Below are 23,598 nucleotides of genomic sequence, written 5' to 3'. Positions count from 1 at the left end.
CGATCCAGGAATAAACTGTAGGGACTTGCACGAGCGCTTCTGCACTAGTCCTGCATGGACTCAGCTCCTGTATGCAAATTACATTTGCAGGTGAAATTCATGCAAATGAGGTGAATTTGTGATCCAGGAAGCTGGAAGCCAGCCGTGCAGAACTAGTGTAATCTGCAGAAATGTACTCGGTTAGTAACAGAGTACATTTCTGCAAACTACAAAACGGAGCCACGACAGCTCCAAATAAAAGGTGGATATTATGTAGAAAGCATGGCAATGGCCAAATATATGGCCATTGGCATGGAAAACAGTTGCAAAAATAAAAAAATATCTTTTATTTTTTTTAGCCGATCTCGGCTGTTTAAGCATAGGGCAGCAGGGTGCAAACGGGATCGGGCGAAAAAAAAAAAAAAAAACTAAAATAAGCGTTCTAACCAGAATCACTATTTTGCCATTATACTCAATGGCAGACAGAAGACAACATGGCCAGTGAATAATGGTTGCTAAGTGGGCAGGCTCAGTGTAGACCTGTAACTATGCATCAGCAAGCAATCCTATACAAATGAGGGGAATGATACTGAATCCCAGATTTCCCTTTCATGGTAGTCAGCACCCAACAGTGTAAGAGCAGGAATAGCTTGGTGCAAGCCTAGGAGTCAGCTGACATTATAGGGGTGTGTGTCAGGCATATTGTAAGTGGAATGGAGCCCTGTGGCTTGGGTTTGACTTTAGCTTAGCAGAGCTAAGCAAGGGGGTGTGTCTGAGGCTGCCTAGCACTCTTTTACATTGCCTAAGTGGGTGTGTGCACCACACACCGTGTTTTAAAGGGAAAAAGAAAAAGTAAACAGGAAATAGCAGCTCTGTGCACATTTGAGTACTGTGTTTGCGGGGCTTGCCCCCATGCTTAAACAGGAAAGCAACTGGAAGGGAAAACAGCAGTAAGAAAGTACTCTAGGAGAACTAGCATAGCTGGCAGGTGAAATGTATCAGAATCAGCCAATTACACAGGCAGCAGACCAGCCCAGCCCAGAACACTACTATAAACTATGCAAACACCTTTCCCTCCGGTTTCTCCCACATACTCTACACCACCAGTTAATACAAGCAGGAGAATTTTAACAAACAAAAACAAAAAAAATGATAGGGGCTGCAATGGCTATCATACATCAACATATGGAAGAGGCTTAGGTTGGTGATGATGAGAATGCTGTTGACCAACCCACAATGAGGAGATGGAGAAGAGTGTACAGACCCAGGGTAACCTACCAGGGCCTACATGAGCTGGAGATAGTGAAGTGCTATAGGGTGGACAGGGACCTACTACAGCAAATTGTTGAGGTGTGCCAACCACACCTCACACACAGAACTAGCAGAGGGGAACCCATCCCAGTGGATACCAAGGTATGTGTAGGCCTAAGAATACTAGCTACAGGTACCTTCCAAAGGCCAACTGGGGATATCATGGGGATCACACAGGCATCAGCATCCAGGGTACTCCCCAGTTCCTGGATGCCATGTCAGCACATGCCGGTGAGCACATATATTTCCCCAACACCCGTGAGGCATTGGCCAGCAATATGCATCTCTTCCATCAAATAGCAGAATACCCTGAGGTAGTAGGTGCTATAGACTACACGCACATATGCATCAAAGCACCACCTGGTGAGTGGGGTAGGGTTTACATTAACCGCAAGGGCTTCCTCTCCATTAACTGCCAGGTCATGTGCGATGCCCAGGGCATAATAATGAATGTGTGTGCTGGCTGGCCTAGAAGCTATCACAATTCCCACATCTGGCATCTGGCACAGCTGTACCAGAGATTTGCCAGTGGGGACATCCCTTACGGTCACCTAGTGAGGGATGCTGGTTACGCACTGAAGCCGTGGCTGATGACACCCATCAGAAATGCACACACACACCTGAACAAGACCTCCATAATGAGGCACATGCACAGACCAGAGTTGTAATAGAGCATGTGTTTGGGATGCTCAAGTCACAGTTCCAGTGCTTGGACACATCCAGTGGAGCCTTGCAGTATTCACCAGCTACATGTGCTCAAATTGTCATCATATGCGCCATGCTACACAATATGGTCCTGCGGGGGCAGGGCCACACAGCCCCCCACCATTGCCAAGACCTGCACAGGCACAGAGTGACTCAGAGGAGGAACAACCTGAGCCTGTCCCAGTAGGCAGAAGGAGGCATGCTCAGTATGCCCTGGCCTTGGAAAAGAGGCAACGCATAGCACGTACACTGATACGGGAGGGCCCCCAGGGAATGACACCACTCTCTGACTTGCACATACAGGAAAAGGGATGCCAAACATGACACTACCTGTGCTCAACCATGTATAGGGACTGTACTATGTGCATCCAACATAGGCAGCCCTCCAGCACCATCCTCAATACTGGCACACCCACAAGGTAAGTCACTCTCTTTACCAATTGCCGAATGGAGTAGTATGTGTTGTTACTTGTATCTATGGTATGGATGTGAGCATGCAAGGGAACTGGGTGGCTGAATGGGATGCCAGCAGATAGTAGACACCTATAATGGCACCATGTAATCTGTAACAAATACTGGTGTCACCATAGTAGCCAGTACTACACATGGCAACAAACCCACTGCCAGAAATGTGTCCGGCCACATGTGTGTCCATATGACACACACATGCCAGTCAGGGAGGTTCACATACCTAACAACAGTCTCAGCTAGCAGGACAGGTGTAGACAAGCACAAACAAAGGCTGTGCTAAGGCCTCAGAATAATGCCTATGGGTAACCTTCCCCAGGCCTACACAGACAGACTACAGCAGGTCAGGCAGTGGGATGTTAGTCCTGAAGGGTTGGAAGTCAGAAACTGATATGTAGTCAATCAAACCTAAGACCTGTAGTACACTGATATGCCTCTAGTCAGCATGATAGGTTACAATACAGATTGAAATGGAATACCTGGCATACCAGTACAGTCATAGCAAATGTGTACAAGTGTCAGGTGTGCCCCCCCAATCCTATGTAGAAATGTAGAAACAGTCAGGTGTGCCCCCCCCCAATCCTGTGTAGAAATGTAGAAACAGTCAGGTGTGTCCCCTCCCCCAATCCTGTGTAGAAGTGTAGAAACAGTCAGGTGTGCCCCCCCAATCCTGTGTAGAAATGTAGAAACAGTCAGGTGTGCCCCCCAATCCTATGTAGAAATGTAGAAACAGTCAGGTGTGCTCCCCATCCTAAGTAGAAATGTAGTAATAGTCAGGTGTGCCCCCCAATCTTATGTAGAAATGTTGAAACAGTCAGGTGTGCTCCCCATCCTAAGTAGAAATGTAGTAGCAGTCAGGTATGCCCCCCCACTCCTATGTAGAAATGTAGTAACAGTCATGTGTGCCCCCCTCCAATCTGATGTAGACATGTAGTAACATGTATGTGTAGGTATAACACCAGTGGAGCACAGATGACCTGAGGTGGCCAAGGTAGCAGGATAAATTGTAGCATTTGTACAATATGCAGGTATGCGTATGTTAGGTTGGTGTGTTTCATATTGTGTGAGAGTGGTCAGTATGTACGCATGTTGAGGTTTGACCTGGTGGCCATTGCCCACTACTGCAGATGACAGGGCCAAGTCCTCACAACTGCAGTGCCAAAGACAATGCTCCCCAGTATAACACATGCTAGCAGTAAGCCATTGTAAATGTATGGCGGTAATATGTGTCACCATCTGAAAGATGGACATGGCATGACTGCTGGGATAGATATACAAGCAGTATACAGAGAAAAATACCCCAGACATAGAGTATATAATGTGTAACCATGAAATGGACACACCCTTGGAATTGTACATACAGGTATGCATCACATTATCTGGGCTTATAGTAGGGAATACTGATGTTGTCTGTCCGAACACTTGCAGATCACAGAGGTGATAGGACTGATTCATACATATGAATGTTTCAAGCATGGGCATTAAAGCCCTTCTAGCTTGCCAATATGCCAAAACACTTGTTACCATAATAAATGTCCAGGCTGTTCTTAAAGATATCTAAACTAGTACCTGCTTTAATGTAATTTGGTAGTCTGTTCCAAGTATCAGCTACTCTGTCAGAGAACCATTTAATACACTTCTCATTCCTGTAGAATCTTCTACATAGGTTATCTGACGATTCTCTAGTACTGTTTGATAACCCCAAACATTCCCAAAGGTAGTTATCCCTAAATGCCCTATATACCTGAATAAGATCTCCTCTTAAATATCTGTAAGAGATACTGTACAAGTTCAGATATTTTAGTCTTTCATAATAACTTAGATTTTCACATCCATGGATGCCCTTAGTATATTTCTGCTGTACTCTTTCCAGTTTATTCATGCTTGTTTTCCTATTGGGTTTCCATACTGTTAGTCCATACTCAAGTTTGGGTCTAATGTAACTAATAAACAATGACTTCATTATTTTTGATGTCCCAGACTTTATAAATCTTTTTATACAACCTATAGTTCTATAACTATCATTAGTCAATTGGTTGATATGATTAGAAAAATTCATAGCTGAATCTACCCATATACCCAGGTCCTTAAATGAGTCTACAGTTTCAATCACTGTGTGCTGTATTAAATATTCACCTTTCAGTTTATGCCTCCCAAATCTCATATGCTAAGTTTTTGATGTATTTATCCACATATTATTCTACTGTGCCCAAATGGTCAATTTAGTCAAATTATTTTACAGACATGCCTTATCTGTTACACTTGTAATCAGTTTACCCAATTTCAGGTCATCAGCATATAGACTATAGAATACCTCAGATGAAAAAGTAATGTCTGAAAGATATAATATAAACAATTAAGGGCCTAGTACAGAGCCCCATGGGACACCTTGACTGTAACCAAGGATTTCACCTGTCCAGTTTGTGTGTGATACTTGCCATGTCCTATTTGTAAGCCATGCAGCTATCCACCTTATCAACAATACATAAATACCTAGCTGTACTAATTTATTGATCAGTGTTTTGTGCATGACCATGTCAAATGCTGAAGGTAAATCTATATAAATCATATCACAGCACAATTTTTCATTCATAGCTGTTATTATATTGTTATAGAACATCATGTGGTAATAGATCTATTTTTAACATATGCATGCTGATATATGGTTTCAGGTCCCAACCTATCCAGGTCTGACAATAACTTATCCAGTATTACCTTCTCCATTATTTTTCCAGAACATGAAAGTAGACTCCGTGTTTGTCCTACTCCCCTTTCCCTTAAAGGCATGTTTAATAAGTGCATGTCTCCAATCTTGAGGAATCTCCCCATATTTATATGACCTAGTGAATAATAGGTGTAATGGCAGTGTAAGTTTTTGCTTAAGTGTTCTCAGGTCATTATTACTTATTCCGTCTCCTCCCTTTGCTTTGTTTGGATCCAGTTTGCACAGTTCTTTTTCAATATAATCTATATTTATTCCAGTATCTGGGGTTACCTGAATGTCACTAGGACAACTTTCCACCCCTTTTGGGTAGCCAAACTGTTTTTAATGAGATTTTGTAAATATATCTATAATCTGTTGTGTCTGAGAATAAATTTTAGAATCTGCACACAGTTTATCAATCTGTGTATCTTTACTCCTTCCACATCTTATGTATCTATAAAAAGGTTTCCTATTATGCTCAATATCTTTATATAAATGTTCTTCAATTTTTTCTTGATCTTGTCTAACACTATGCTTAATTTGTTTGTCCAGCTCATTTATTTCAGTTTTCAAAGTTGTAGTTCGACCTCTCTTCCATTTCTTATATTTTTTGTCTCTCACCTTAATCCGGTATCTTGTTGTTATGGAAATATACCCACCTGATATTGTATGCCTAGATCCTGATGTTAAACATTTTTTTTGACTTTTTGCACTCATACAATTTCTCTTTCAAAACTTTCCACATTCCATCTGCAGTTTTTTCCACTGAATACCTCACTCCAGTTAGTTTTATTTAGTAAATGTTTTGCTTCCCTATAATCTGTAATTAACCTTCTGTGCATTGGCTTAGATTTCAGTTTGGCAGAATTATCTAGCAACAAATTAACCTTTATGATCCCATGATCACTGCACTTCAATGGTGGTAAAACTTGACTTAAAGTTACAGTAATTTCTTTGGGAACACAAACAATATCTAGTATATTCCGTCCCCTGGTAGTTTTTTTTACAATCTGAAGCATTTGTTGTTCCTGAATATACTGTGTGAATAATTTCTTTACTAATGTTGTTGAATCAATATTATTCCAGTCTGTTTCTGGTAAATTTAAGTCCCCAGCTAATATTATTCTTCCCTATTGTGTTTCATGTAAGAAATGTATGAATTCCTCTAGGTCATCTGCTCTTGACTTTGGTGGTCTGTACACTACAACAATTGTTATATGTTCCAGGGTTGTCTTTATAGACACAGTTACACAGTCTATAGTACTGGTGTTATCATAGAACATGTAATAGTCACAAGTCTCATAGCTATCTTTAATCCCTATCATAACACCTCCACTTGATTTGTTGTTAGATTAATCTGATGTATTGGGAAACAGCTGATGTTCCTGCACAAGCCAGCATAACTGAAAAGCCCCATGCATATCTGTGAGTCAAATGCAAGTAGTGTCCATAGCACACATGCACCCAGCTCACCCAACACCACCCACAGGTACCTCTCCAGTCGTATCCCTGCTGTTGGGAATGGGTACAATATGACCCCCCACCTGTGGATGGCAATAGCGGAAGAATGCAGCATGCAGTGCAGGTGTCCCAAGCAGGTGTGTACCTAGCTGTAAGCAGCACCCTGCTAGCATCCACACCACCTGATTAATACTGATAAAAAGTATTGGCATGAACACCTAGCACATCTACCCTGTCACCCCAAGGGAATATACTGTATGGCAGTCTGGCACTGTAGGACAGACAGAATGCAATGGCCTGCTACAGCTGGCTTGCATCACCACCAAATAGCCTACAGGCCCCTGCCAAAGGCCTGCATCTCACCTGTACTGGCAATGTATGTTATGTCATGGACACCCAAATAACAACATAACACACTCCACATAAGCCATATGCAAGGCCATGTGGACAAACCATAGTAACATGTCCACCATGTCCCACTGCATGAACTGTGGACCAACACTAAAACACAACTGTGATGAGGTGATAACTATAGGGAAAGTAACAGAGAATGTTTGCATAATGTATGGAAGAGGATAGAATAATAGAGGGGGGTGGGAACATGGGCAGCATGGCATGTGCAATGTCCAAAACACAGCCCTGTGCCCATACTATCCCTAGCTGCAAACACAAAAATAGGTGGCTTCAAACCTGCCCATACACCACAATAGTGGTAATGTCCTGACTTATGACCCCTGCCTCTGGGTAACCTGTGTGAATCTATACAGCTGTGAGGTATTGCCACAGCAAGATAAGGCTGCTGATGTCATTCAGTTTGAAATACACCTTTGGGATAAAAATAGCCCAGTAATCTCATGGTGTATCCTATAACTGCGTAATGCTGTAGTGTGATAAACTAGTTATGTAGGAGTTCTAATCCCAGACAAAACAATTGTGTGTATCACTGTCTATGTAGGGAGCAATGAGTTTTAGCCTAGTCACACTCACTACTTTAGAAATGCCCTACACTGGCAAGCCTGCTGATGTCATTCACTGTGAAATACACCTTTGGGAAAGGAGTAGCACAGTAATCTCCATGGTGCGTCCTATAACAGTGTAATGCTGTAGTGTGATATAGTACTTTGATAGGGGTTCTATTCCCAGACATGGAAAGTATGGATGTTTGTGTGTGTGTTTCTTTGTCTGTATAGGGTGCAATGCTTTTGAGGCCATTCACAGTCACTACAACCACCATTCACCTTCTTTGTCAAGCCTGCTAATGTCATTCCCAATGAAATACACCTTTGGGGAAGGATTACTCCAGTAATCTCTGTGGTTTGTCCTATAACTGTATAATGCTGTAGTGTAATAAGCTAGTTAGGTAGGAGTTCTAATCCCTGACATGCCAAGTGTGTGTCTTTGTGTGTGTGTCTGTGTTTTGTCATTCGTATCCTGTGTGGAGGTGGCTGTGAGTGTGTAACAATTGGACTCACTGTGAAGTGGGTTTTGCAAATTTCTTATATGGTGGCCCTATTAGATGTGACAATATCCACCTTACAAGTATAACAGATGTGAAATAGCCGAGAGGCTGGGATGCCAATCCATACCCCTACATGTGACATCAAGGCCTGCTGAACAAAGTTAGCAACCCTTGTATAACCCAGACAAGACTCTCAACCCATGTTGCATACACAAACACACTTGCCTAGGCAACAACTGCTATGTTGGTAGTACCCTGCATATTTCCCACAGATAGTATCTATGGTGTGATTGCAGTGGACTACAGAGGGCATGGCACCCTGTCCATCTGTACAATAGGCACGTAGATGCAGACAGTGCACCTTCACTATGTTCACCGCTGGATGCCTGCAACACCTGTGGTGCCATCAAATGTGACCCACAAAGGACATACCATGCCTGAAACCCATGCCCTGCATGGACAGATGCCACTGACACCAGGGAATACCTGTATCATGTTATCAATGTAGGTGGAGGGTCAACCTGCTGTCCATAACCAGTTCCCGCCACATGAAGCCAGGACTGGCACATCTGATGATAGTCTGTGTACACAACATGGGCCAAACACCCCAGGTACAGTTCCACATGTCACTGTACATGCATGTGGGATGTGTGCACATCCCAGACACCATCCATGTCATGGACTAAAGAACACATACATGACAAGCATTGCACAGCAATGGCCACACACAATAGTTACCCAGACTGGATGGTGAATACAATACCCACCTGTGTGGGCCAATCCAGACACTACACCCCGGAGCCATACTGCAGACCATTGTCATGTGGCCTGATGCCAAGGTATATCCTTCACCTAGCCTTCTATAACCTTCTGGCACAGTCAACTATTACACACCCATGAAGCAATGCACCCATGCATATCAGTACTGGCACCCTGTGTCTGTGTGTGTGGTGTATGATGCTTTCGACCACACTCACACTCACTACAACTCCCATTGGCATACCAAAGCATGCTGTCTGATGTCAGACACCTTCACATACCCTTTGCCCATATAACCTCCAGATAACCCCTGTCATGCATGTGATACCTGCAGATTACTGTATTGTGGCAAACTAACTAGTTAGGAAGTGTATTTCTGACCCTGCGAAGTGTGTCAATGTGTATGAGTCACTGAGAGACTGCGGCTGTGTTGACACTGACACCTGTTCATGTGGACAGCCATGTGTACTACATTTACAGTATCACTACCATATCACTGTTGCAGATGTCACTCACCATCACATATATGTTTGGACAGCTTCTCAACATGTAAGTTATGTGGCACATGCCATAACTGCATAGACATGTTGATAGCAATACATAGCCAGTCAGGGGTTTAACACCCTATACTGGTAGGTGTGTGACACAAACATGCTTAGGTTTTACTCTCCCATCCCCTCCCTGACTTACTTTGTCTCTGTCTGTCTCTCTAACTCCCTTTCTGGTGGATATGGAGAACTACACCTGCTTTGATTAGACAGCAGCTTGTGTTTTGTAAGTGATGCTCATGATCAGCTGATGGCCTCTGCATGAATTGCAGCCCTCCCCTAGTTGATTGCATGTGGAACAGCTGTGGTAAAATCCCCATAGCCAATTGCATGGAAACACACTCCAATATCTAGGAACATCATGTTGGTGTTGGGCCTTTTCATTCACTGTGAGCAGGACCTAGATCTGGTGTTTGGCAAACAGCATCATAGATGGATTTGGGATTTACCTCTAACAACATACAATGTGGAGGCAGGCCAACACACAGGAGGGGGATGTGCCTGGAATAACTACAGAATGTACGTGTTGCTATTCTGCATTTGGAGTAATGTCGGTTTAACAGGGTGTGTGTGGATATGGTTAGTCTGCATGTTTTAATACCTGTCATGACAGTGCTATGTTTTTGAGGAAACCCCCATCTGTAGGGTCATCTGCAGACTGGGCAGTGTGTGGAGCCTTTTGTTTCTTGTGTTACTCACAGAACACCTATCTGAGAACTGCAGAAGCATAGTGTGAGGATTGCAGTCAGTACATGGTGACAGCCATGAGAGTTACTGACTTCATATCCCTCATAGGACATATGTCACAACAAACCCTGGTACGACAGTAAATGTATGAGGTTATCATAGTAACATGTCAATATTGGGGCAGTGTTCGTAGCTCCAGCCACAAGTCTGTCAACCTTTGTGCATATGTCATGCAGTAAGAGGTGCATATGTCCTGTACACCATTATTTATTGACATTATATCTGATAACAAGCCATCCAGCTATCAGACTGCTAGACATGTTATGTATAGTATGGGTTGTTTCTGAGGACATAGCTTGGCCAGTCTGTGGTTGTGTGTACAGTACTAGGGTCTGTGCACCTAAGGTGATTGTCGACAGTATGTGTATTGCACATACGTACATTGGGCTGTGCACAGACTGTGGTAGATGCCATTGTTGTCATTCCTGTTCTATCTGATGTTACATGCTGCGCAAGTGTATGGTACCCTATTGGCTCACATGTCTGTAGGGCCAGACACACACGTATCCCATACCACAGACAGCCATCGGACCACAAAGTGCCATGACCCAGTGTGTGTGTATGGTCAGTGTCTGAGTGGCACATATGAGGATGGTGTTTATCAGACAGTCCATATAGTGTCATATTAAGCATGTGTACCATATGTGGCTGTGGCTGTGTTTACATTGGTTGTGGGTATGCACATTCACACAGATGTCTGTTACACTGTGCTGTAACATGTGTAAAGCTAACTATAATCACAGGTATATGTGTATCCCCCCATACAAAATGTAGTCCAGTGTTGTGGTAGTCTGCCTGTAATTTGCACAGTGCTTTGTGACATACCTAGCAGCCTAGTGTAATTACCCAGTGTGCTGATATGTCCATTTATTTGCAAAACATACTGCTGCCAGGCTACCATAACTGTTGTGTATTTCTGACAAAGCAGTTGGATTCTGTACAGATGTATGTCACTAACTACTGAGTAGTATGTGGCCATGTGACCCCTGCACCACCAGGTATTATGTGTCAGGACAGACTGGTGTGTGTGCATGCATAAACTGTGTGGGCATATGTATTCCAGTATCTATGTGATATACCCATGTACATGGCTATTAACATCCACATTGGGAGGTGTGGTCCACATGTCTCGCATGAAGGGGATATGTGTACACCTCTGGACTGACCACAGAGTGCCAGATTGTCCACGTATATTGATCATATCTCTGCTGTAGTCCACAGGATCATTACTGTGCCAGCAGCGGTACTGTACTATGATGTCCTTAGGATGTCTGTCATTAGCCAATGGCACATATGTTAAAATCAGATGTGATCTCCCACACACAACATGTCTGTTAAGACAACCCCTATTACAGTAGCAATAGTCTACATATATACCTGCAGTACATACATGAAATCCCCTTGCACTAAGAAGTTGGGGCTATTGGGGCTGAGGTTGGACTCCACTCCATGTTCTGGACATATGGTGAACATATATGTATATATGTGTATATATATATATATATATATATATATATATATATTTATCCATATATCTATACAGATACATGCATATATACATATCGACATACATAGATGAATATATATATATGTATATATATATATATATATATATATATATATATATATATATATATAAACACTTAAATATATACATATACACAGCAGTATATGTCTACCCATATACAGATATAGATACATATACACATATACTTATGTATATCTACATATATATTGACAGTAATAGGTATATCTGAATAGATATGTATGCACATATAGTTATAGATATCTACATATATATCAACATAAATATGTATATCTGTACACATAGGATGTGCATATATATATATATATATATATATATATATATATATATATATATATATATATATATATATATATATATATATATATATATACACAAAGAGACAACGATATCTAAACATGGTCATATATATATGCTGCACTATACAGATGTGTAGACAGACATATGTATGAATATACATGTGTATGTACATGTAGACATGTATCAACATATGTATATGTTTGTGTCTTTCGGCTTTTCCCGGTTAGGGGTCGCCACAACAGAACTCCGGTCCGCTAATGATTGGTAGTGGATTTTTACGTACCGGGTTACCAGCCCTGATGCACAACCTTCAACAAAGGCATGCCCCATTCACGTATGCCTCCAGAAAGAAGACGCTCTAGCTGAGAATCGAACGGGACAATGTCTTGCTATGAGGCGACAATGCTACCGCAGCACCACCACCACAGTATATATCAACATATGTATATGTATATATCCATATTCCTGTCATGTGTAAACATCACGGTTGTGTATACCTTCTCAGATGTATCTCACCTTATGTATCTGATATGTGTACATTATGATATAACAAGATATGTGATGCAACAGTAATATCAATAACAAGTACTACACAATTGTGGAAGTAAAAGCAATTGTTCAATACTAATCAATATGTGTATTGACAGATATATTGGAAAAACAACAACTGTCTTCACAGTGGTCATGGTGTAGTGGTTAACTGTTGTAACTGCAGTGTACAGGGTCCTGGGTTCAAGAATTGCAAGGGCTGTTTATTTTGTTGCTGGGCAGAACCAGGGCTGTTGGATACAGAGTGGTTAAGGCAGTTTTGAGCAGCTTTAAGCGGGTTTGTGCAGGTTTGTGCAAAGCTAAGTGGTGCTAATGCATGGTTAACCGTATGGGCACTTACACCATGTGAGCTTCACTTACCAGTGCACAAATCTTCTTAGCTGTTATATTGGAGCAATGTTGCCACCTGCTAAGCATGGCTTAGCCCTGGTAACCAATTTTTGCCACCCAGACTGATAACATAGTAGGGTAATGACATCTGTAATAAGTGTATATTATGCCATGTACAATACATGCACCTATGCCCTGTCATTACAGTAGCAAGGGGTGTGAGTGTCATGTCAGGGAGACACAAGTATATGAGGCCTGTAAAGCACTGTTATCCATGTGAATGTGTTATATACAGGGGTAGGAACCCAGGGTACGTGCTGTCACACTGTCATGTAGTGGATCTTCGTGGTACTACTGCAGACAGTACTTTCCCAGGAAAGAGTAGAGTGCTAAATGTAGTACTGACAACAAGCACACCTGCAGGCATAGCTGGACTCTGAGGCCTCCCTGTTGTGTTCCTGGTGTGTGAGCTGTGTCACAGCATATATCCCCTGCTGGATAATGATCCGACATGTGGAATGTAACTGTAGACTATCATCTGTACAGCAAATGTTAGTGAGGGCTACCAACATGTAGTTATGGCATAAATATTGTTATCAACCATCTATCTGTCAACATATTCATCCTACTGCATAGCTACTTGCCAAGCTGATGACTGTCAGTCACTGTACAGATGTGCAGATGGCAGGTATCCAGCTGGGATATGTACAGGCAACCTATGCTTGATTGACACTGATATGTTTGCCCAGCTGTGTAAGAACTAGCACATATAGGAGACAACACCCTGTATGCACCACATTCCACGAGTACCTCCACTACATTACCACAGTCAACAGAACATGCTTGGGTACAGGTCTCTATCACAGACACTAACCATTTGTTGTAATACATGTTGCATACATGTCAACTGGATCACCTCAGTGGCCATGTGCAGGTGGCACCCAGAGGATTGACTGATGCATGTCACTCTCACTCTGAGGGTCACCACAGTGGTTTCTGTTAAAAGATTGCCTGCTGGACATGGGAGGTTGCAGGATACCACTGTAAACACATCCCCTACACAACCAATCTCTCCATGGACAATAGCCAGGTACACAGCTATGACCACCTGCAGTAATGCACCCCAGTACTGACACATGTGTATATGTGCATTACTGAGGATAGCAGTGTCTGTGTGTTAGTACACCTGTACTTGGGAATTCCATGAGGGCTTTCACAACCACCATAACACCCATTGCCATAGTCAGTTGTGGTTGCTGCTGTATCGGACATTACATGTACCTTGTTATGTTCCTCTCCTTATGGGCTACATGAGCCTTGCAGTACCAGCACAACTGTGTTATATAAATGGGTTGATAGGCATGGGATACCCATTGAGTTCTGGCAAGTGTGTGTATGTGTGCATATCTGTATATCTGTAGGGTACACCTTCTGAGGCCACATACTCCTATTACAATACCCATTGCCACACAGTAGTACAGATAGTTTCATTGCTGCCCATAGGTGAGGCATGACAATGCAACACCTTATTATGCCTGGGGCATGTGCATTAGATGCATATCCCTGTAGTACCACTGTTGGGATATACAATGGGTTGTATCGCAGTCGTGGGCAATGTGTGATGGTGGGTATGTCAGAGTGTCATCTTGGGCACCAGGGAGTACAATATCCACTGGGGCATGTGAGTGCTGTGTACACTGTCCTTACACCATGGTACACCCGGTATATGTCACATGTACCACATTATGGTGACCACTGTCACTGACAACCATACAGTTAACTGATACCACAATCCAGCCCAGTTATGCATGTGCTGTATCAGCCTACCTATAACACATTGAGCACATGGTCAGGTTAGTTAGCAGCGATAGGCCCAGTTCTCTCAGATGTGTTTCTGCCTATCATGTGTCTGTTAATGTGTATATGATGGTATGTCACACTATGTATTGTCCATATACAACCATTATATCCCCCATTAGCATACTGTACATGCCTGAGTATGTTCTGCATGTAACATGTAATATGGAACACAGCTCACCCTAAAATCTGTGTGGTGTGTACAATGAAAGCCACACTGTTCAGTAGCACTACATACCTAGGTAGAGGTCTAGTACCAGTGTGGCCAAGTAAGAATGTGTGTGTATGTGGATGGGTCTACATCAGGTTGCAGATTATACACATCCCAGTGGGTCACCTGTCCATGTGGCACAGGCAATAACTGTTATACAAACTTGTGACATGTGTACAACTGTACCCAGGATATGCCACAGTCATGTTGTTACCACAGTGCCATACCCCTTGTGGAATATGACTGCAGACCATCCTCCTGCTGACACATGTACACCTACAACACAAATGGATAACATGATGGAGACCACAATCAACCAGTGTTACTAACAGCTATAATGCATCATTGCTGGATGGCTACACTACCTGACATGTATGCATTAAACATTACTCCTGACAGCGTTACACTGCTGTACTTTGATACACTGTAGTACAGTCACTGTGTGCATCAGAACCATATTAGCCTGTCCCTGCATCGAGGTTATGGATGACAGGGATGTGACATAGGTATCATCATATGCACAGGGTGTGTTGTTGGTTTGCCAGAGTCCGAGAGTGGGCCATACATTTGACACCATGTGTGTGGGTGAGGGGTGTAATGAGTTGAACAGGGCATGGTGATGTGGTGTGTTTAGGCATGGGGTTGCCCTAGGTGTGTTCATATAGTGTGTGGGTATGTATGCACACAGTTTTGCCATGTGGCTGCCATATACAGGTGTTACTGGACAGCTGCAGACCATACCTGGCAGGGTGTGCAGATCACCGCCTCTGGCCACAGACACATAGACTGTGACTGCAAGGGATTCCATGGGCATGTCCAGTTACAGGCATTGATGTACTACTCTCCCCTGATGATGACGGATGTCCGCTGGAACCAGGTCCCTCCTGGGACTGCCAGGACCACGTGCTCATGGCCTGCTGTGATGTGGTGTGGACAACACCCCCCCTGCAGTGCTGGGGCTGGTAATGCCACTGTAGTTAGTGCCTTGGTGACCTAGCACATCCACTTTGACCACCAGCTGTTGATGTTGCTGGCCTACGCCCATCACCATACTCTCGCCACATGTTCCGGCATGGGCAAACCACGGTTGATGAGGCCCATCATCTCACCAAACTATCTATCCATGACCTTGATATAAGCACAGAGGGCACCAGACAGTTCATGGAAGTTGTCACTTGCAGATGTGAGAGCAGCTCTCTGCAGCCTCAGGCCCTGTCTGGTGTACAGTTCCATATGTGCCTGCACCCCCATGACAGCCTGAAACATGCGCCTGGTGGTTCCAGTTGTGGCATGTCTGCCAGGGGCATGATTACCAGTGGCCCTCCCATGAACACCCTCGGACATCTGCCTATGTGGTGCCCTGCCGGACATCTGGCTATGCCTGCTGTGACCAGACACAGTAGACATGGATACCACACTCTTCTGTGCAGTGCCCCCAACCGTCAGCTGTCCCTCCACTATGGCCACTGGTGATGGGGTATGTTTAGGCACTGAAACTGTGTTCAGGGTTGGGGTGGCTAAGAGGGGATGTCAAATGATGCCATGGTTTCAGCCCCTGACAACCCTACCTGTGCTTCAACAGTACTATCATCTTTGGTTTCTGTATGGACACCAACATCAGATTGCATGCAGGAGGGACCCTGACCCACCTCGCCACCCATGGGGGAAAACAAGAAACACACTTTAAGACTTGTACAGCATTGCATAATAGTACACACACACACACACACACACACACACACACACACACACACACACACACACACACACACACACACACACACACACACACACACACACACACACACACACACACACACACACACACACACACACACACACACACACACACACTCCACCTTAATACCTACCTGTCCGTGATTTTACAGACAGTCCCATGTTTATTCCTATAAGTTCCCCATCCTACATCACACTTGGTAACATACACTCATTAATACCACTCATTAACGTATCATTCCTCTAAATGCCTAAACAAGTGATCACAACACAAGACCTGTTACTCCATTACCTCCTTGACCTGAGTGGAGCGGTTTTACATGGCCTCACTGCTGTCATTCATTGTTTATCCTGTGTATGTATGGACATCATGAGCATGGCCCTTATATGTGAGGGGCTACTATGTTCACTCCTTAATTTCATGCACTGGAATGTCATGTGTAAGTACTGTTCAGTACATGCCAGATATGCTGCTCAATTAGGCTATCATGTGACAACTGCAATATATGGATCCACTCCCTAATGTTGTCTAGTAATTCCCCAATGCATCTGTAGTGCTGCATACATGGGTTGTCAGTCACCTCTCTGCTGAATGCAATATTAAGGGTATACGCAGTGTCAACTTTCCCTCCCAATGCATGTTCCATGCTACAGATCTTATTATACTATCAGCTGTCCTGTGATTACATATCAGACAAGTATTCCTGGTGTGTCATATATCAGTCCATGTCCATTTACTGCACGATCCCAAAGGGAAGTACTACTGTATGAACAACCCCACAATGACACATGTGCAAACATGGACACCCACATAAACACACTCACATCCACACGCACACATCCAACATGCATCAACCTTCCTCCACTTCACCAGAGTGACTCTACAGACAAAATAACCACCCACCAACACACGCACACACACACACACACACACACACACACACACACACACACACACACACACACACACACATACAGGTGAGGTTGCACAAAGATAGTACACACAGTTCTCCTACTACCCATCTATCAACATGCATAACATATGGTACACAACAGCATGCAGTACAGTTTTAGTCAATCCATGCTAGCAACAGTATACATGTGTGTGATGAATGGGCTGTGCTAGTATGTGATGCACCTTCCCCTGGGTACTACTGCACCCATGTACACAGTATTGCTGTGCACCTGTTCTGCACCTTGCCATTTACTGTGCACCAAACCTCACAGGTGTACAATGCATTGCTGAATGTGTAGTACTGTGTCAGATATCTCAGCTGTAATGCTCACAGCCCCTATGTTTTTCAGCAACACATACCTGGGATTATATGTGGACAGATGTCATTTGTGAATACCTGATGTCTGGTTTACAGATCTCAACATCAGCAGACCATATATTACCAATCAAATACTATTACACTGACAACCATCAGCCCATACTGTGGCTATGGGGAGTGTATAAACCCTTATTGATATGATGCAACCTTCCTTGATCTGTCATGGGACCACATCACCACATATATTAACAGTACATGAGCCTGATATGTGACATATGTCCTGTACTTTCACATGCAGTGTCTACATAATGTGTTAGGTGTGTGGATGCTGACCGATACATACACTTCATTTGTGCATATGTGTGCACACCCTTATCATGACTGTTTGTTGTGCCTATTGTTATGTGTACTACAGTAGTCAATATTCCTGCCAGGGGTATACTAGCATGGGCCATTTGCATTTGCCAGTGTATGGTCAATCTGCCCTAAACATGTCCCCCAAATCTGCATGATTGCAATATCTACTCATGTGCACATCCCTTGGTGTTCACACACACTGCTGCACTATTGCTGTGGGGGTAGGGTTACATCTGCCACAGTTCCTGAACCTGACTGTGTACAGATACAGCCATTATTAGCATCCTTAGGCTCCCTGCTGCAGTGCACTGGTGTATCATGCTGAAACTGCCTCCCCACCTTCAGCCTTTTTGCATTTGCTTGACAAGTAAGGCCTACACATGTGTGTCAGTTTGCAGTGTCCCATACACTGAATGCCACATGTTACAGCCTAGTCCCAACTAATAATATGGACCACAGTAATACATTATGCCATAGTGTAAATCTGTAACAGGTGCCATTGTACTACTGGTATATACACTATTGTTGCACTGTATATGAGTGATGTTTCACACATGTCCATACTGTAGGCCATGTGTCCCACCATTATGTTAATCCCTGTGGACACATTTCACAATGACAGAATATTAGTTAGCTTGCAGGTGTCTGACATACCCCTCCAATACCCCATCATGGTCACCACTGTGATGTAGTGCATTTAACAGCAACAATATGTGAACATGTACAGCATGCATTCTGGGTAGGTGTGTTAGATGTGTGCATGGAATATACCATAGCCATTACATGCCCAGTGTATTGGCAAGCATCAACATAAACCATACTCACCAGCTACAAGCTGCTGCCTTGGTGGTATACCAGATGGACCTACATAAGAGTGTTGGAGATGCAAAGTCAGTGGCCACACCTGTGGTCTTGCTACAGGGTGGGTGCAGCATTACAGTACATTAACAGTACATGTCCACAATACTACCATCTATGCACATATATTTATTACTACTATGCAGTAACAAACTATATATATGACATGTCAGATATGCATGATCTACCTGTACAGATGTGGATGCATATGCAGCAGTGGTCTACTGATGTGCCCTATGGCCTTACCTGCATGCCCCCTCAGCCAGTGTATGGGTAGAACCCACCTCCACAATGGTGTCTGGCCATTGGCTGTTCTGATGGGCAGGTGCCACGAGGCTGGCGAGGAGCTCCTCAACACGTGTTGGGGGGATGGATGGCATGCCCCCCCATTGCGAGGTGATCCCTCCAGACTGCATCAGCACGCCGATGGGCATTGCAAAGCAGGTCAGAACAATGATGCCGGACCTGCTCATAACTGCGGTTATGCAGTCCGACATCATTGACCCTATGGACTAGGTCCTTCCACAGGGCAGTCTGCTTCTACTGCTCATGAGCAGCCCGGCCAAACAGGACAGGGTAGTGTTGGATGAGAAAGGTCAGCACTATCTCATTTTCAGCTGTTGAATAAGTAGGGAGCCGTCCATGTGACATCTTACCTGAAAGACATAAAGATGGAAACAAGTTTGAGCAATTCATACAGCAAGGTTACCATAGTTCTTAATACCATATCAGCGACAACAGACTGTACACACAACTCAATAGGTATAGCTGCAGCTTACCTATCAGTGGGACATATATTGTATTGTACCACATTTTGTGCTATGTGTTTGTAGCCATGTTCCCTGTGTGGACACTTTCATTGCTGACCTGCTATGGACTATTCACCTGCATGCCATTGTCAGGGCCACTATGGTTCCATATATGCCTGTGGTATGCTTGCTATTAAATTGCTGCATGTCTGACATTCTGTGTTATTGGGGATATCTATGCATGCTGTTGGATATGTTCTGGGATTGTGTAGATTATTACTGCCCACATATGTTCTATAACAGTGACAAAATAGCATATTTAGGGAATATTTGCCAGCAGAACCATCTTTACAAACTCATCTGTCCATGTTACCAGGCCACATCACATGTGGGACCCACCCTGGAGGCTCCTCGTGTACTGGTCCAGCACTACGTTCAAGTGGCACTACCTCAGGGGATTTTGTCACCCCCCCAGGGGGCACACATAGATATGATCCTGTCCCCTGAGGTCAGGTCCAGGGTCTGTTCCATAGCGGGCTCCACAGACACATGCGGGATATGCTACATCACCTTGAGGCACCCAGTACACATTCACAGGGTCCACATGTTCCTCCTGCTCAGCCTCCAGGCCAGGCACCTTCAGGGACGTGGACTGCTGTTGTGAGTAGCAATGGATGGGTGGCTTGTTCCCATCATTTCCATATTGGAGCACATGGGGCTTCCACATCGCAGACCACACTGACCATCCAGGGTGTTTACCCACCACGTGTCATATACCACACCTGTAGGCTGTCCTCTATATCTACTAACCTGGACCACCTCCACAAATATTCCCGCCATACTTCCCCATATTCCCATTCCCTAATTCACAGACAAGAGCAATCTAGTCCCAACAAGGGGTTCACATGAGACATACCTGTCCACATTGCACACACTTACAGCTGTATATATGTGTGTATTGCTATGTGTGCTGTTGCCTAACACATAGCATGCAACACTGTGGTGGTAATAAAGGGAACATGTATTTACATACATATATGTGTGTGTGTGTGTGTGTGTGTGTGTGTGTGTGTGTGTGTGTGTGTGTGTGTGTGTGTGTGTCTGTATATATGTAGACGTGCATATAGATATATATCTATATATGTGTAGATATATATGATGTATATACGTGTTAATATATATGTCTACATATGGGTATCTATATATCTCTGGACATACATGTATATATTATATATGTGTGTGTGTGTGTGTGTGTGTGTGTGTGTGTGTGTGTGTGTGTGTGTGTGTGTGTGTGTGTGTGTGTGTGTGTACACATATACATACCTATATTTGGGGTACATTTAGGCATCAGGTCCATAATCTTAAAACTCCTACCTGCACAGCTGCACTGTTCTGCTTTGCTACAACACAGACAGGTGCCACATATGGACACAGCCTAACATTAGGGGGGTATATATAGGGCCAGATTGCAGGTAACCCTATTACACACCTATGGCATTTCAGCATGCTACAATACATGTTAACCTGAGTGTCCTGCAAATGGTGGGCTGTGGAACCCATGTCTCCATCAATATGGCATTACTTCCACCATAAGCTATTGGCCACAGTAATATGCATCCCTTTCATTACACACCACACACTATATTGGCATACATCTTGTCAGTTGGTGCTGCTCTACACAGTTGACAGGTATGGCTCACTACCCACAGGGACAGACTCTAATGTCTATAGCAGTTGTTCAGCTGAAGATCATTACAATAGCAACACCCAATGGCACATGTATATCATTCCACATCATCTACCCCAGTATTATGGACCAGGTACTATGCATATATTCTTCACATACCTTTTGTGGGATGAGGACTCTTGTGGATAGTATCCTTGTAGGAGTTTTTTTTTTTCACTCCTTCTCCTGATTCCTTTGTTGTATTTTCTGGTGTTGTTGCAGTCCATGAGCTGTTGTATGTTTTTGTTTTTATTTTTCTCTTTCACTTTATTTCTCAGTCTCTCTCTCTCTCTCCAGTAAATAATTGAACTGCCTGGACTAGATTGCAGCATGGCTTTTGTGGGTGATGCACATGATCAGATGATGGCCTCTGCACTAATCAGTGTCTTCCACTTGCTGCCTGCATGCAGCCAGCTGTGTAGTACTTCCAGTTACAACTGTCACGGCAACACACTGCTATAAAGCCCTACATCATATGGGCGTGGTTTCTTTACCTTTCCTGTAGTGTGGAGATCCTTCCTGTGTGTGTGGGCAGCAGCGTTACACACAGCAGGTAGCAATACCTCTTACAAGAGGACTTGCACACTCAGGTCAGATACATATTTGTGTGAGGTTCCGGAACTACAAACAGAGAGTGTGAGTACTGTTATTGTATGCACTGTATAGCACCAATGTTACAGGGTTTGTGCATACATACTAGTTTAACATGGACTGCGGTCTGTCTGCATAGCTCTCAACTGTGTGCCTATCCACTTGATGACCAGAGGTGTGCATGTTATGTTTTGCCTGTCCACCACACAGATCTTGTGTCCGATATATCACTGGCTGTGTGTGTGTTGAGTGCTATCAGTACATGGCTACATCCCTTTTGTTTCTGACTTCATATTCCTGACTAAGGGTATGTTGCAGACTATCCTATAACACCAGTGACTTGCTTAGTGTATGACAACACTATTTCACATAGTTCCAGCTTCTGTCCTCCACCTACATACCAGGCTTTGTCCATATGACATGCTGTCAGGGGTTGTTATGTAGTGGCCTGTGAGTATGTCATGCTGCCATTCCTGGCATCATTCCACTGCTGTTTTGGCCCCCACACATATTGTGGGGTTGGGTCCATATATGTGTGGGCTTCATCTGCACAATACATGTGTGCCCTTATGCAGTCCAGAGGCCAGTGTATGTAGCAGTGGTATGTGGCCCAGTATGTCAGTCTATGGGGGGATGCACCATAACTAACCTAGGCTGTTACAACATGTGGGGGCATCAGGGCTAAGCTGCCTTAAGGCATCTGGATATACATTACCATACAATTCACCTTGGGTAAATGCAGGCCTACTGCTTCCTGTCATACAGACTGTTCTGTTTGTCAGTGTGATTGTGATGGTTTCAGTTATTCCTTGTTATGCAACTGAGACATCCCACTGTGTCAAATGAGGTCTTTACCCCTACAAATTATGTACAGAGTGTAGATAGAGGCTGCTGGACTATACATCTGTATTACTTACTGTTGATTGATTGTTATCCTGTGGCCCAGTCTGTCTTTACTGTTGTACTGCTTGAAGGCCTTGGCCTGGACAGCAACATATGTAATCATTTACAGAACACTGTATTAATTTATCTGTCTGACAGTTGCATTAGTCTGTTTATATGCATTTCAGAGTCTAAACAGCTGTATGACATGGCATATACAACTATAATAGTACATAAATAAAGCTTTCTCATGTATATAAACCTGTGTGTGGTGTTATATCCCTTGACCCCTCTGCGGGTATATGTTGCAGGTAGCAATTGTCATTTGTATGGGTGACTCATACAGTGTCCAGTTGGTTAGGTGGCAATTGTAGGCATACTGGCTGTTCTGTATGGTGTGCACCCTCTACATATGTATCTTCTTATACATATCTCTGTGTGTGTATTTGTAGTAACATATATATATATATATATATATATATATATATAT

The sequence above is a fragment of the Protopterus annectens genome, chromosome 13.part0 (assembly GCF_019279795.1).
Source record: "Protopterus annectens isolate FY-2018-M chromosome 13.part0, PAN1.0, whole genome shotgun sequence".
Taxonomy (NCBI): Eukaryota; Metazoa; Chordata; order Ceratodontiformes; family Protopteridae; genus Protopterus; species Protopterus annectens.
The sequence above is the reverse complement of the archived record's forward strand: the minus strand, read 5'-3'. Positions refer to the sequence as shown.